The sequence below is a fragment of the Canis lupus genome, chromosome 15, assembly GCF_003254725.2.
Source record: "Canis lupus dingo isolate Sandy chromosome 15, ASM325472v2, whole genome shotgun sequence".
Lineage (NCBI taxonomy): Eukaryota > Metazoa > Chordata > Mammalia > Carnivora > Canidae > Canis > Canis lupus.
The window spans coordinates 13,136,915-13,149,009 of record NC_064257.1 but is presented as its reverse complement, the minus strand read 5'-3'; the positions used below and the strand labels follow the sequence as shown (position 1 = coordinate 13,149,009).

Below are 12,095 nucleotides of genomic sequence, written 5' to 3'. Positions count from 1 at the left end.
AAGAATGTCCTGTCCCTGCCCGCCGGCCCGGAAGGGCCCTGAGCTTGCTGAGCTTCCCACTGTGGGGCCGTGTCCGCCTCTATGTGCCCCGTGCCTGGGAGAAGGTGGCACTGAGCGGGTACGCACAGATATCCTAGAATCAGGGCCCCCCGTGGCCGTTCAGTCGGAGAAAGGGAGCCACAGAGAGGGACAAGTTGTCACAGTGACCAGGTGGCCCCCGGCGGCCCATAGCCGCTGGCCGAGTCTGTCCGGCCCCCGCGCCCGCTTCAGCCTGGGGCCCGGAGCCCTCGCCGTTCGGAGCCCTGAGGGCCCGGGGGGCAGGCGGTGACCTTCCGAGGACTCCCCGAAGCCATCGGCGTCTCCTGGACGAGGGGCACCTGGGGCCGCCAGCCCCTCCTCCGCCCGCGGGAAGCACAATCCACCGACAATGATCTCCTATTTATACCGCCTTTCTACCAGATGCATCCCAACAAGGTTCACGGGCTGTCATCCCGGTCCGGGCCCTGCGCCCCTGTCCCCCTGTCCCCCCCGCCAGGAGCCCCAGGCCGCGGCGCCCACGGCACCCACCGGCCGCTCCCTGCCCCCGCGCCCCGCTCCATGAATGAGGATTTGTGTTCGTTCCCTCCCATAAATTGCCCCTGGTCACCAGGGCCATGTTCTGTGTCAGAGTCCCTGACCACCGGCCTCGGACAAAACCTGCTTTGTGAAGTCCGGGGAAAAGACAAACAAATGATTATTACCTTCATTTATCCCTCCCCCCACCTTCTTTTCTTGGCCTGGAGTTAAGACCTTTTTTCTCTGTCAACAATCTTGACTTTGTTCCCTGAGAAGGAAACAGCTCCGGGAGGGCCTTGCGGAGATGCTGCTTGCAAGAAAAACCGTTTGGGAGCAGGGTGAAAAAAGACAGAGGTTACAGGAAATGGCAGACATTTTTTGTTGAATTAAACCATTAGGAGTGACCCCCAAACCAGAGCCAGGCAAAGGGAACAACTGGATACATTTAGGTCAGGACAAGCAGCCAAGTGAGGAGCTGAAACCAATTACCATAAATGAATGTTTCTCTTTTATTCACGACCACCGTGCCTGTTCCCAGGATGCTCTTGGGCGTCTTATAAAAACAGATGAACTCTCTGGTTTTGTTCGGGGAGTTATTAGCTAATGCAACTGTTGGGCAATTCATCAAACATTAGCACATGCTGCCATTAATGACCAAGGAAGTTGTCACTGGCTGGTCCCAAGCCATGGGGGCTGCCCGGGCTTCAGGGCTCGGGGTAGGGTCTCCTCCTCGGCGGGGCCGTTGACGTCGGTGCTTTGCGGGTAATAGCCGCCCTCAAAACCTGCCCCTCCTGTGGGGTCCTGCGGCCATGGCTGCCCGCGGCCCTTTGGGGGGTTGTCCTCACATCGTGGTGGAGTTCTGCTCTCTGCTTGGGCCACCCCAACCTGCCTGGGGAGACCCCGCTGTCTTTCCCACCTCTGGACCATGGCCCAGGCTGTGCCCTCGGCCTGGGCGCCTTTCCGCGGGCATCTGACCAAAGTCCTCCCATCCTTCAGCTCCCAGCTGCAATGCCTCATCTCTGAGAAGCCGTCCCTGCTTCCTGCTGGCCGTCGGGGGGGGCTCCCTCTGTGTTAGAGGCCCCCCGGCCGCCGTGCATACTGTGTCGGGTTGGCATCGCGGGTTTGCAGGTTGCGCACCTGGATTCTGAGCTCGTGGCAGTGGGAGCCCGCCCCCTTGCCCTGTGTCCAGGGCCCAGCTGGAGCCAGAAAAGGGGCACGTCCGGGCTCCCTGGATGAATGACCGAGTGCATGGCAGATCCGTGGACATCAGTGCCTACGTGTGACTCCTGTAGTCTTAGGCTGCCTTTCTGCCCACCGAAGTCAAGGGACTGTGGTTCTTCTAGTGTAGGCTTCTCCCCGCTTTGAGCTGCAGGGCGCTGGCATCCAGCTGAGAGCCACACAGGCATCACTTGGGGGGGAGAGAAACCTGGGTTTGTGGCCTGGTGTAACTACTTTCTCTCTGTAGGCCTCAGTCTCCTTATCTGTGAAATGGGCTGGGCGACTCCTCTCTGAAGCTTCTTGAGAGGAAAGTTGCAGAGGAGCATATGCTCTTGGGCGAGGGAAAGGAGCAAACGGAGTTACAGCTGCCCTGCGGCTTACCCTGGGTAACTCTGACTTGGGGGAGACGTGGAGCAGCTTCCTTACAGCCTCCGAGTGTGGGCGGGGAAGCCAGCTGGGTCTTCAGAGTCAGGAGGAAGTGGATCCAGTCCTGCTCGGCTGTGACCTTGCTTTGTAACCTCTGGCACTTCACACCATCTCCTGGAGCCTCGGTTTTGGTTCTGAGAAATGGCACGGTAATACCACCCACCCCCCCGGGGCCTGCCAAGGCCTGAAAAGGGCTGAGTCTGGCCCTGGCCCAGGCCCAGAGCAGGGACTCATCACAGAGAGGCTCCTATTAAGGCCATTAGTTATATTAGCAAATGTCACTGGGGGGCGGGAGGAGTGGAAGGAGGGGCCCTCAATCTGTCACCTTTTCTGCTGTTTCTTGCAGACGAGATACCCCGTGGCAGTCTTGGTGTTGCAGAATGAACATTCTAATTCCCCCACAATGTGTTTCCAACCCAGCCACGGTCCCCCTGCCAGACTTCGCAGCCCGCCTTTCCCTGCTGAGCTGCACTGTCTCTGGCCGGCTGGGGCTGACATCTGCCAGAAAAGCAGACCACCTTCTTGGATTTTCCGTTTGCAGCTGGGAGGGTGGCTGGCAGAGCAAATTACAAAGCAGGCCCCGGTTCCAGCTCCTGCTCGGGCAGGGCAGGCCCCTCCTGTGTGGCGACAGCTGCCAGGAGCTGGCCGGAGAGGGGCTTGGAGCAGCAGGGTGCGCGGCGCACGGAGGAGCCAGCAAGTGCCCGGGGCCGGTGAGGATGGCAGGGAAGGCGTACCCAGGCCCACAGGGGGCTCCGGGCAACCTGGAAGGACGAAGGCGAGCGGGTCCTTTCTCCGGGACGTCGGGCAGGTTCTTCTACCTTTCAGACTCAGTTTCCTCTCTGTAAAATAGAAACAAAAGTAGGTCCATAGACCCTTAGCTGACATGCCTGGGGCCAAATGTGGTTTGGAAATCAGAATTGTTCAGATTTTTAGAAAGTAAGGTGCAGGGACGCCTGGGTGGCTCCGTGGTTGAGCCTCTGCCTTCGGCTCAGGTTGTGATCCTGGAGTCCGGGGATCAAGTTCCGCATCAGGCTCCCCATGGGGAGGAGCCTGCTTCTCCCTCTGCCTGTCTCTCTCTCTCTCTCTTTCTCTCTCTCTCTCTTTCTCTGTGTCTCTCGTGAATAAAATGAATAAAATCTTAAAAAAAAAAGAAAGTAAGATGCATGCTATACTTTATAAAACCCCTACTAAGGAGAATGGCCTGGGAAACAAACACATAATGATTTCTGTGGTGCAGTGTATGAATATTCATATTATGTGAGACGAGTAAAGACCATAAGTACCCTTGTATAGGTTCAGTTAGGGTTTTTTGACATGATATGGATTTCTGCAAATTTGTGGAAAAGCTCCTTTCTCCGAGCTTCTTGGATTTCAGAACTATGGATTAAAGACTGTGCACCTGTAACATCAATGTGATATGGTGGTTGTTAAGATGGCAAGAGACACTGAAAGTAAGGCAGCCGGCAGACTTTTGGGGCACGGGAGGTCTCAGCTCCCCTAGGCCAGGGGTTCTCATCGCTGGCTACATATTGGAACGACCCAAGGGGCTTTGCCCGGACCCCATCCAGGCAGCTTTAAGTTAAGCTGGGCCTGTGGCTCTGGCAGCGATGCTTCAAAATGCTCCTTGGGTGACTGTTTTTGGTGATACCTTCGTCGAGACATCATACCTCTACCAAATAATTCACTCACTTATAGTAGTGGTTTTTAGTATATTCACAGAATCGTGTAACTAACCATCACCACGATCAATTCGAGAACAGTTCATCATCTCAGAAAGAAGCCCTGTACCCGTTTCCTATCATCACCTACTCGTACCCATCCCCTCAGTCCCAAACAACCATGAATCTACTTCCTGTCTCTTTCGAGTGCTCATTCTGGACATCTCACATGGAGCTATACAACATGTGGTGTTTGTGACTGGCCTCTGTCACTTAGCATAAAGTTTTCAAGGTTCATCTACGTCGGGGTAAGTATCAGGCCTTCGGTGCTTTTTATGGCTGAATGATATTCCATCGAATCGATAGAACACATTTTGTTTATTCACCTGCTGAGGTACATTTTATGTAGCGCTGCTGTGAACATCCGTGTTCAAGTTTCCAGGTGGACCCATATTTTCATTTTTCTTGGGTATTTACCTGAAAGCAGAATTGTGGGGTCACGTGGTAACTCTGTGTCTAACTTTTTGAAGACCTGCTGGACCGCTCTCCGCTATTCTATATTTGCTGCACTATTTTATATTTGCACCTGCAGCGTGTGAGGGTTCTGATTACTCCACATCCTTGCCGACACCTGTTAGTGTCTGACTTTCCGAGCACAGGCATCCTGGTTGGTGTGAAGCCCTATTGCATTATAGTTTTTGATGACTGATGACGTTGAATATTTTTTTTATGTGCTCGTTGGCATTTGTGTATCTTATGCGGAGAAAGGTCTTTTCAGATCCGTTGCTCATTTGAAAATTGGGTTATTTGTTTTTATTACAAAGTTTCAAGCGTTCTCTGTGTTCTAGATATAAGTGTCTTATCAGACATAAGATTTACATATATTTTTTCTCATTCTGTGGCTTGATTTTTCAGGTTTTTGGATACTGTCTTTTGAATTCCAAAAGTTTTTAATCTTGAGCAAGTCCAATTTATCCATTTTTTCCTTTTGTTGCTTGTGCTTTGGGTGTCAGATCTGAGAATTCATTGCTAGATGCAAGGTTGGGGAGATTTACCCTGTGTTTTCTATCCTATGTTTGATAGTTTTGATTCTTACATGTAAGTCTTTCATCCAGTTTGAGTTAATGGTTTATGTGGTATGAGGTAAGGGTCCAACGTCATTTTTTTTTGTGGGTACTAATTGTTCCCCCGGAGTGAGGCACACAGACTCTGAGAGCCACTGCTCTAGAATGTAAACCCCAGGAAGGCAGCGTTTGGGTTTGCTATGTCCTTGGCACTAAGCACAGTAGCACAGAAATGAATGATGGATGATTAATATCTATATTCCTAAGACTCATGTGCCATGAGCCAGAGACTCTGAGCGTCAGGTCAATAAAAGGGCTAGTTGTGGACGGGGACCTCCTTTCTCTCCTTCTGAGGAGAACCCCCTCTTGGTATTACAGAGCTTGTCCAAGCCTCTTTTGACCTACCTTTGGTGGTGGGGAGCTCCCTCCTTACAAAACTAGTCTCTGGGGAGGGGTCTTGTTGACCTGACAGGTCTTCCTCGCACAGAGCTGACGCCGCTTCCTGTAGCTTCTTTCTCTTTGCTCAGCCCCAGCTCTGGACCCCCGCCGGCACTCAGCTTCATCTACTCTGGGTCGGCCCTGGAAGTGGTAAAGGAGGATGAGTGTGGCTTCCTCTCCCGCAGGCTGAGCAGCCCCCACTCCTCACAGGATGGGTTTCCAGCTCCTCACATTCTAGCTGCCTCCTCACTGTTCTGTGAAAGAGCAGACCCAGGACTCGACTCAGTTTACCTTCTGGGATCTAACCAGCCAGCTCAGAGGAAAGCAGTTCATTCTCTCCCTTCTTTTGCACCCTTGACCTCTATTAATTTAACCTGAGTTCACATTAGCTTTTTAAAAATTAGCCTCAGGGCACCCGGATGGCTCAGTCAGTTAAGCGTCTGACACTTGATTTTGGCTCAGGTCATGATCTCCGGGTCATGAGATCGAGCCCCGTGCTGGGCTCTGAGCTCAGTGCAGAGCCTGCTTGAAATCCTCTGTCTCCCTCTGCCCCTCCTCCTGCTTGCACTCTCTCTCTCTAAATAAATAAATAATCTTTAAAAAAGTAGCCCCAACACACCACCTACTCAGGTAACATAATATATATGATACAATGTTATAAGTAACAATATACTAGTATTACCACTAACACATTGTTTATGTTAACAGTGATGACTATCACCCACTGAATATTTGCTCAGTGCTCGATAAACAGTCTCATTTGATCCTTTATTAAGCATCATTATTATATCCCTTTTGGAGAAAGCTGAAGCTCAGAGAGGTTTAACAGCTCACCCAAAGCCACAAAGCTTGGGTATAAACCAGTGCTGCGGGGCTTCGAAGCCTGGGATCCTGTACTGTGTGCTCTCCTGCCGGCTGCTGAGTGTCCCCCGCAGGGGGGGGGGCTGTGTGGCGTGGAGGGCACAGCGCACTCCAGCCCTGCTCTGTCATCCCACAGCCCTGCTGCCCCTCTGCAACTCTGGGCTGCCCGTAGCGTCTCCAGCCTGCCCCCTGGGTCTTTACTGACAACGTCGTGCCCTGGGCAGGGATGCACAGGGATAGGATCTCTAGAAGGCACTCCAGGCTGTGTCTAGCCCAGGTAAGGATCCTTCTGGTCAGTCAGGACTGCCTTGTTGCACCTCCTCTTGAGTGTGAGGAAGAAATTAATGCAGGACCTCCTCTTTCCTGACACCCTGTCCACCCCGGAGCTCGGCTGCCCGGAGCAAGTATGCAGGGCCACTTCCTTGTTCCTGGGAGGAGCGGATGCAGGACACAGTGAGGTCCGGCTGGGGCTCTGCAGCCTTGCCCCATGCTTCGTCCAAGGAGGTGCTCGCTCTTCCCAGGCCGCCAGCCTGCGTGCGCCCTGGCCCCCATGAGCGAGTTGGGTGCAGCCTGCAGCATCCCTGGAGGCCTCTAAAGAGAAGAAAGGCCCAAGTTCCCAAGTTCCACAGGCACGGTGGCAAGGCCCCAAGGGGCTCCAGAAAGTCAGAGAAATAGCTGGTGCTTTATTTCCAGCCGGGGTACTGGGACCGATTCACTTCACTTTGCTTCCCTTCAATTCATTATAACAAATACACTAGACACAATTCCTAGCTCTTCATCCACTCATTCATTCATTCATTCATTCATTCAGTGGTTCATCACTGTATTTATTTGTTCATGCATTCATTTCCTCTTTTGGCCACATACCTGCATGTCCTCTTTCTCCCCCTCTTTAAGCCTTTTTCTCAAATGGCACATTTGTAGAGAGGCTCCTCATTCCAACGCCCTTCTATTTTTCTCTTTACTTTTCTCCCCAGCACCTTCATAATATACTGTCTAATGTTCTGACTTGTTTTATGCATTGTCTGACTCTGCTGACTATAATAAGTGGGGATTTTTAAAAAGATTTTATTTATTCATTTGAGAGAGAGAGCGAGAGAGAGCAAAAGAGAGCAAGAGAGAGAGAAAACAAGTCTGCTCGGGGAGGGAGAGGGAGAAAGAATCTGAAGCAGACTCTGCGCTGACAACAGAGCCTGTCATGAGATCATGACCTGAACCAAAACCAAAAGTCAAATGTTCAACTGAACAAGCCCCCCAGGCACCCAATAAATGGGGATTGTGTCTATAGCTTTTATTACTAGGTCCTCAGTGCCTAGCATAGTGTCTGGCACATGAGCAGATTAAGAAATGTTTATGGAATTAGTGAACTCACTCATTTATTCCATCAATCCAGTCCCTGAGTCTTGTGGAGAGAAGGTTGCTTTTGGAGGGAGTCAGGATGCAGGATAGCTGCTTAGGATGGTGGCCTGTGGCCTGAGCTTTAAAGGCTGGGATGCTTGTGTTAGCAGAGATGTGGGCTGATGGTAGTATGTTCTAGGCTGGTCGGACAGCCAGAGCAAAGCAAGTGGAAAAGTGCAGATCTTGTTTGTAGAGATGTTTCTGAGGCCTAACGGCTGGGTTTGCTGAGTAATTGAATGTGGAGGCTGAGGGGGAGGGAAGCTTTGGGGATGAGTCAGTTTATGCATTGGAGAGTCGGGGTGGAAAATGATGTCATTAACCGAGGGGGGACATTGGGGGTTTCAAGAGAAGAAGGAAAGACGATGGCTTCAAGACCTCCCTTTCAAAAGCAACTTTCAATTACAATTTGACCCACATTTTTTGTGTTGTGTTGATTTTATTTTTGATTCATGTTGTCTGGTCCTGCCAAGCGCCAGGAGAAGAGGGCGTTTTGGCCGCCTCATCCATCTCTGCTGTCTTACATCTGGGTGTCTATGAGATGTGGTTTCTTGGTGTGGAGGTGGAGGGGGTTATGCAGAGAAGGGCCTGCCTGTAGGCTTTCCTCTGCTGTGGCCGGCGGGCTGTGGTGAGATGGGGCTGGGAGTCGAGGCATTAGGATTTGACGCTTGGCCCCCGATCACCTCCAAATGATCATTTGCCATTTGAAAATTATAGATAAACCTGTTGGAATTTTGAGCAAACATCAGTCACAGCTCTGCAGCTATGGATTTTAAGTGAAGTTATAGCCAGAAGAGGATAAAGAGGGAGAAGAGCAGCTGGAAGACTTCCTGGGGGAGGAGTTTTTAGAGGGCCGGTTCCCGGTGGAGGGAGCACTACCAGCCCTGTGGGGCCCAGAGGGAGAGGCGAGGAGGCACTTGTTGAGCAGAAGGAAGGACCTTCTCAAAGTTGGATTTTCCCAAGGATGGAATAGGTCCAGTTGGAAAGTAGTGGGCCTCCTTTATTTTTAATTTTTATTTTTTAAAAACATTTTATTTAGTCATGAGAGACACAGAGAGAGAGGCAGAGACACAGGCAGAGGGAGAAGCAGGCTCCATGCAGGGAGCCCGATGTGGGACTCGATCCCAGGACCCCGGGATCACGTCCTGAGCCTGAAGGCAGATGCTCAACTGCTGAGCCACTTAGGCGTCCCAGTAGTGAGCCTCATGATTCACAAAGTGTGCAGCAGAGGCTGAAAGGCCAACTATTAGGGAGGCTCCTGAGTGGTTTCTTGTTCTGGGGGGTGTAACTGGAGTGGACTCCACCGTAGAGGTAACTCCAGGATTCACATCATAAACTGCTAAAAGATGTTGAGATTACAGTGTCATATAATTGCCCAACCCTGAGAAACCCACGTCCTCCCCAGGACCTAAATCCACGACCTTGAATGATGGAAATTAAGAAAGGCATCAAGAAGAGGTCATAATAAGTGTTCCGACTAATGAATGAAAGAATGAATGGAAAAAAAAAAAGACAAAGGCTGGTATCACCTGTCATTTTGTAATACTTGAGGAATGAATGAATCTCGACATTGAGTTTCAATGGGTGTTGACAGGCCCAGAGGGAGACAGCCAGACACTTCGAGCTGCTGATGAGACCGCACAGTCCCACCCGCCGTCTTGCCTAGGGAGTCTGAGCCTGAGCCCGATCTGTGCTCTGGATCCAGCTGCCAATCTGAAGGAAAAACAGAGGCCAGATCCCTACGGTGAAGGGCACCGTGCGTATGCGATTAGTACAACCCACACTATGGAAACGTACAGGTCAAAGAGCCAGGGTTCTTCCACAGACACGTCACCAGGAAAAGTAAGGGAGGGTGGGGGACGCTGGGGATTAGGAAAGAGCTAAAGGACAGCTCAGGTGTAGATAACAGGTGTGACTATATGACAGCATCCAGGAATACATCTTCAGGGATAAAGTCACGAGGAAAAGCAAGAAAGTGATTCTTATAAAAGTTAGGATTGTGGTTACTTTTGGCGAAGGGAGAAGGTGGAGATTGAGACGAGGCACCCAGACGGCTTGTGGGGTAGGGTGCTGCCTGGCTCTGTTTCCTGATCGTGGTATGTTTGCAAGGGTGTTCCCCCTATAAGGACCCATTCCACTGTGGGTTCGCTTTGTGTGGGTTCCTGTGCTTTTATAATAAAAACGTGAAAAAGATGAAGTCACATATGTAAGGTTTTGATATTACTTCTTAAACGCCAGTATGTGTGTGCTGGCTGCCCGTTGTCTGCTCTGAATGAGGTCAGGGTCTTTCTCCTAGATACTCTGAGATGTAGAGATAAAGAGATAAAGAATGGAGAAAAGGAGCCAAGACAGAGAACAGTCATTGCTTGAAAACCCCAGCAGATAAAATAACACCACGGAGGCAACTTGTCCATGGAGTTTGCAGGTCTCCAGCTAGATGGATGCATCGTTTTCTTATTTTATTTTATTTTTATTTTATTTTATTTTTTTTATAAATTTATTTTTTATTGGTGTTCAACTTGCCAACATATAAATAACACCCAGTGCTCATCCCGTCAAGTGCCCACCACAGTGCCCATCACCCAGTCACCCCCACCCCCCGCCCACCTCCGCTTTCTAACCAGCTCCTCTTTGGGGAAGGACTGGTGTGGGGCCAGGCTGGGGAGAGGGGGAGGTGCCGAGGAGGGAGCCGGAGGCGTGTGAAGAGTCTGGGGTCGTCTCATCCTTCCATCCCATGGGCCCTCACCACCTGGCAGTATGGCCTGGGGAAGCTCAGCCTCTCCCTTGGGCCTCTCGGCCTCCTGGGTGAGGTGCTAAGAAGTGTCCTGCGACACAAGGCACAAGAACATATTTAGTTAAAAGCCAGATCAAGTTGAAATCCCTAAGGGGATGGTATGGAGAGGTCCTGGAGGCCACTCAGTGGCTCCAAGGGTTACAGGCTGGTAGCAGGGAGCCCAGCGCTCATCCTGTGTTGGTGGCAGTCACCAGGCCACCAGACTTGTGTGTGTGTGTGTGTGTGTGTGTGTGTGTATGTGCCTTTGTTGGGCCCTGGAAGGCAAAGGCCTGACCCTACTCAGGAGCCTCAAATTGGGGTTCCCTGGATGGGCCAGGTGGGGGATGCAGTAGAGAAACTCAGCTCTGGGAGTTAAGACTTGTGGCACTGTCTGAACGCTGCTGTGTGACTTGAGAGGAGCCACCTCTGGTCCTCTTATCTCACGTGAAAAAATGAGAAGACAAAATAAGATGGCCTAGTGGTCCCTCCCAGTTTTAACTGTCAGGGACTCTAAACTGGAGGATTTCTTGGGCTGGTATTTCTTTGACCCTCATCCTGGGTACCAAAGAGCTTTCTTCCTACAGAAAGCCTCCGGCCTACACTCGCGCCTCTTTCCTAAGGGAGATGCCTGGCTGCCTTGAGGTCTGACTTCCTCATTTCTTACAATCTTTGGAAAGGGGGTGCGTCTTTAGCTTTCCTGACTCACTCCCAGAGCCTGCAGCGCCCACCCACCTTGTGAAGATGAGGAAAATGGGCCCCCGAGCAGTCACAGCCCAGCCTGTAAGCAGTTGGGCTGGCGGACAGTGGATGGTACCTTCCTGCAAATTGGAAAGAGGAGCCCCCTCCCCTCTTTGTTTGTCAGAAGTTACAGCCTTGTGGCAGTGCACATAGCTTGATGGTGTGTGGCCCAGGGTGTGACATGCTCAGACTGGGTTTTGGGAAGGCCCTTCCGGTTCGAGTGAGGGTGGGTTGGCAGGTGTGAGTCTGAGGCAGGGATGGGGACATGAGGATGATTTCTCTCCTTTGTTGGGGGCTGGTGGGCCGGCGGCTGGGTAGGGCAGGATTGGGGACAGTGGGGACCATCTGTAGGATCGTCACCAGGCTTCGGCCTTGGGACAACAAGGAGCTCGTATTTAGGGAGCATCAAGCAGGAGGCCAGCCTGTGGCCCGGGATGGGGCTGCTGCTTACCCTGCTGCCCCAGATCCCACCCGGGGCTGTGTCTGCTGGGCCAGTGTGGGGAATGGGGAAGGCCAGGTGGGGCCAGGCCCCGTGGGCTGCTGGGCACTGGGCAGCTGTCAGAGGATCAAGGTCACCCCACCATGCTGGCCGCGGGCCCCTGGGGAGCTTTACGTGGAGCGTGTGTGTATGTGAGAGCGTGGCCGCTGACAGAGGTGTGTGTGAGCACAAGAGGACACATGTGGAACTGCGTGCAGGTGAGTGTGAGGCTGTGTGCGACCATGCAGCTGCACAGCCATGACCATGTCTACGTGTGCATGTTCCCGGGTGTAGGGGTGAGACTGGGAGGTGAACGTGAGCATGTGTGTGTCACTCCGTGTGCGGTGTGGGAGCGTCTGTGCTGTGTGTGCACACCCAGGAGCCATGTAGAGGTGGGGGGGGCGGTCATGGAGAGCAGACACCTCGTTCTCTCTGTCCAGCAGGTACATGTAGACTCCCTGGAAGTGGGGGCCGTTGGCAGGCCCGACCCA

The 12,095-nt window shown here is 52.1% G+C and overlaps 1 long non-coding RNA gene across 2 annotated transcripts in view; it reads left to right on the top strand.

Annotated features, from left to right (window-relative positions):
• LOC118350786 (uncharacterized) overlaps positions 1–3,297 on the top strand; it is a 44,234-nt gene extending 40,937 nt beyond the window's left edge. For both annotated transcript variants that reach the window (XR_004805286.2, XR_004805287.2), the window contains exon 3: positions 2,546–3,297. This is a non-coding gene — a long non-coding RNA (uncharacterized LOC118350786). The remainder of the gene's footprint in view (positions 1–2,545) is intronic.
• Positions 3,298–12,095: the final 8,798 nt, after the last annotated feature.